The sequence below is a fragment of the Micromys minutus genome, assembly GCF_963924665.1.
Source record: "Micromys minutus genome assembly, chromosome: 12".
Lineage (NCBI taxonomy): Eukaryota > Metazoa > Chordata > Mammalia > Rodentia > Muridae > Micromys > Micromys minutus.
In genome coordinates, this window is record NC_137981.1 from 10,649,694 (window position 1) to 10,653,964 (window position 4,271).

The following is a 4,271-nucleotide window of genomic DNA, read 5'->3' on the forward strand; positions in this document are numbered from 1 at the left end:
TTCTCAGCTACTAAAAACAATGACTTTATGTAATTCTTCAGCAAATGAGTGAAACAAGAAGAAATCATCCTGAGTGAAGTAATTCAGTCACAAAAGAACAGACATGCATGCAGTCACTGATAAACAGATATTATCCCCAAAAGCTTAGAATATTGAAGTAACAATTCACAGACCTTATTAAACCCAAAAAAAGAAGGAAGGGAAGAATGTGGATGCCTCAGTCCTTCTTAGAAGGGAGAATAAAACAATCAATGGAGAAAATACAAGAACAAATAGAGGAGCGGGGTTTGAAGAAAATATCATCCTGAGACTGCCTCACCTGGGAATCCATCCCACATGCAGGCACCAAACCCACCCACTATTGCTGATGCCAAGAAGTGCTTACTGGCAGGAGCTTGAAATGGATGCCTCCTCAGAGGCTTTGCCAGAGTCTTACTGATCTAATTGTGGATGCTTGTAGCTAACCATTGAACTGAGTACTGGAACCCAAATGAAAGAGCTAGATATAGGACTGAAGGAGCTGAAAGGTGTTTTCAACCTTATGCGAAGAACAGCATTGTCGACCATTAAAACTCTCCACAGCTCCCAGGAATTAAAACATCCGCCAATGAGTACAATGGGGAGCCCCTTGGCTCCAGCTGCATATGTGACAGAGGTTGGCACTCTCTTGCATCAATGGTCCATTGAAGGTGTATTTTCTCAATGTAGGGAAACACCAAGGCACTAAGTTGGGAGTGGTTTGTTGGGAGAGGGAACACCTTAGTGGAAGTAAGGGGAGGAGTAGGAGAGAAGAGAATGGGGATAAAGGGGGATAGCATATGAAATGTGAATACAGAGAATATACAATATAAATGAAAATAAAAAGACCCTCACCTGAGCTGCCTGGTCGGTCTTCCACTGGTAGCTGTAGAACCCTCAGCTCCTCCTGCAGCATGTCTGCCTAGATACTGCCATGTTTCCACCTTGATGACAATAAACTGAACCTGTGAACCTGTCACTCAGCCTCAGAATTGTTGTCCTCTATAAAAGAAAGAAAAAGAAGAATAAGAATGTTGAAAAACTACAATGAATTATATTATTTATTATTTACCTAAATGAAACTCCATAATATACATCATTCTGCATATATATATTTTTAAGAAATTTCTCATCTGGTCTGACAGGTAAAATGGCTATTCTAAACACTAAAGAGCACTAAACAAAAACTGTAAAACCAGACATAATGTGAGAAACCCTTATTTTAACTGTTAGTCCGGGCTGTCCAAGAGACTGTCAATACATATAGTCTATTAACTCTGGTTGCGTCTCGGGGTGCAAGGTCAGTTCTTATGGCCAAGGCCACTATGTACTTCAGAAACAGGGCCCAGACTACACTGAGATTGAGCTGACTTGAATAACCCCTCTCTAAGGATGGAGACAACCAACATTTGACCCAGCTCTGGTACCAATGAACCGCATCAATGACCAGAATGACACAATTAATTCTAAGGGTACAGTAGTGACACATAGTTTGGCAGTGACCAGAAAGTTCCAAACAATTTATAATTTTCCTTTTTAACAGGAAAGAGGCTATGCCTGGTACTTATTTTGATTAATACTGGCACTAACAAAATACTTAGTATTAGTGAAGTTATACTTGCTGAAGTATATATACATGCACATATCTGCATACAACCTTAGTGATGTAAAAGGCTTTGAATTTGAAGAAGAGAATTAAGAAGTATGTGGAAAGGTTTAGAAGTAGGAAGAGAAGGGAAATATTAGGATTTTATTATATCCTAAATAAAAAAGAATAATAACACTGCAATGTCAGATGTTTCCTCTTTATTGATTCTTTATTTCTGCATATTTGTTTTACTTATTTATTCTGCATATTTATTTCCAAAGGTTTTGGGGTTCTCTGAGACCATAAATCCCCTCTTTAATTAAAAAATAATTATGAATGTTGGAGATTTTTCCTAGCATGTGCAAGGCCCTTAGTTTAATGTTTAAAACTGCAAAATGTCATGGGTTGTGTTCTCATGCTAATGGTCGCAGTGTCCCACAGGAAGGACTAAAGGAAGCCTGTCTGCACTTTGTTTTTGACCTGTCAACAAAGTTACTGGCAGCCAATGGGCAGGCAGGGAGACGGAAACGGGAAGGATTCCCAGGAAGGAACAGAGAGAGGAGGAAGAGCTGATTCCACCATGAGAAGGGTGAAGGAGATGGACCACATCAGGAGGAGCGGGAGGGAGAGACTGTTGACATGTAGGTACAGGTGGGAAGTGGCTCCGGGAGAGATGCCCTGCAAGGTCCATTGCAGCAAAGTTAAAGTACAGATTTTAGGAAGTAATAACTCTGGAACATTGGAGAGGAGTGTGTATTAGCCTCATGGAGTTGCAGAGTGTCCCAGTCGTTGACCTGCTTAGGGTATATTACAAAGAAGGCTGTGCATGTGCGTCTTTCATTCAGGAATCCATAACATTGGGGTGGGTATCGAAGAGCAAGGGTGCCTGTACCTGCTAGGGAGTTTTCAATGGTCTAATATTTTTCACTGAATTGGCAACAAATTAGGTAGGCAAGCACTTTGTGTCTTGAAGTGCCCTATTGTGCCACGTTTATCTCTTTTGAATTTATTGCTGTTCTTACTTGTCATAAATAATTTTAATAGCTAAACCCTATATGACTATTGGTGTTATATATAATTGAGTTTTTTTTTTTTTTTTAATTCACAGTTCATGCATGGGTACATCCACTGCTTTGCAAATCTAACTCGAAAGGTAGCTTATATATTTCATTAGGATTTATTATATTGAAACTAAAAGTATCCCCATTCAAGGGTCTGGAGAGTTTGCGCACTTCAGTTCAATTCCAAATATCTACAATGTTGGCTCAAAAAAAGTCTCCATTCACAATGTAGATACTTAAGATGCTGGCCTGCCTTCAGCAGGATCAGTGCCGTAGGAGACAAAGTTTGCTCCTTATTAGTGCAGTATGATGATGATGTGCTATGATAAACAGAACGGGTCATCTTTGGCTCCCATTGTCTGAGGTAGGATTTCTTCCTAGGACTGATTCTGTGATTTAAATTAGCTCTCCCATTTCCTGTTTTTTCTTTCCCTCAATTAATATCATTTAGTGCATTGAAAAATATGGTACTGAAAATACTACCAATAGAATATAACTAAACATCAAATGAGGACTTCGATAAATCTTAAAATTAAGACTAAGATAAGCCATTGGTTTTCTACAGTGAGTGCTTATACTTCTGAGGTTCTGTTGGTGACATGTCATCTCCTGAATATATCCTAAGTTGTCTTTTGTGCTTGTCTGTTGGAATTGTTGTTTGGGAAAATGAAGCTATAAAGTATATTCAAGTTTAAATCGTGAATTAAAACCAAGCTGATAAAATGTCTCTGCTCACTGGTTAAAAACCGTTGTTCTTCTTTGAGAACCGTGTGAGGTGGAACCCGGAGAATGTGTTTCTGCAGTGCCCAAAGCCCTCCCTGCAGCAGATCACTACCATGTCCAAGCAGCTTGGGCTGGACAAAGGTGTCTTGGAATATGGTTCTGTAACCAGCGCCAGAAGGGCAGAAAGAACAAGCATTGACTATTCCCAAGGACAAGAGTATGGGGCTGGGGGGAAAGCTTTCCACGGGGGGGGTATGTCCTTTGCTCTGCCCCCAAGTCCCCATTTTGGTGCCCCAGGCTATGGGAGTCCCCATTTCATTACACTCCACTAGGTCCCTTTTCTTGAGGGTGAGGCTTTCCCTCTGTTCCAGTCACTGCTCTGGACTCTCCCATGCATTCAGACTCAGGCACCAGCCCTCCTTGGGGATGAAGTGAGCCAAGGCAAGGAAGAAAGGTAGACCAAGAGAAGCTGGAGCTTTGAGATTAAGTTCTTTTACGAAATAGGGATTAAAAACACAACAAGGGAGCAGGGCAGGGCATGTCAGTGATGCTGTTGATAGGGAGCCCTACCCAACACTCATCAATTTGTTCTTAAATAAAGACTGGGACCAACAGGGAGACATGCTCTTACAGGTAATGAAAAGTTCTTTGTAACACCAACCCCAGAGATTTCAACACCCTTGTCTGGTCTCCACAGGTCCTTACGTATGTGTGTGCGTGCGCTCGGGCACACACACACACACACACACACACACACACACACACATACACACACATATGAGCACAAAACATATAAATAACAATAAAGTCCAAAGTAAGCTATAGCCAAGCAATTAAAGATTCCTCTGAAAGTAGTAATAACATATACAGCTAGTTATGCC

The 4,271-nt window shown here is 40.8% G+C and overlaps 1 pseudogene across 1 annotated transcript; it reads left to right on the forward strand.

Annotated features, from left to right (window-relative positions):
* The first annotated feature begins 490 nt into the window (after positions 1 to 490).
* On the forward strand, positions 491 to 3,820 carry LOC308428028 (POU domain, class 5, transcription factor 1-like; annotated as a pseudogene). Its single transcript has 2 exons — positions 491 to 655; positions 3,432 to 3,820. The product of its transcript is annotated as a POU domain, class 5, transcription factor 1-like (transcript).
* Positions 3,821 to 4,271: the final 451 nt, after the last annotated feature.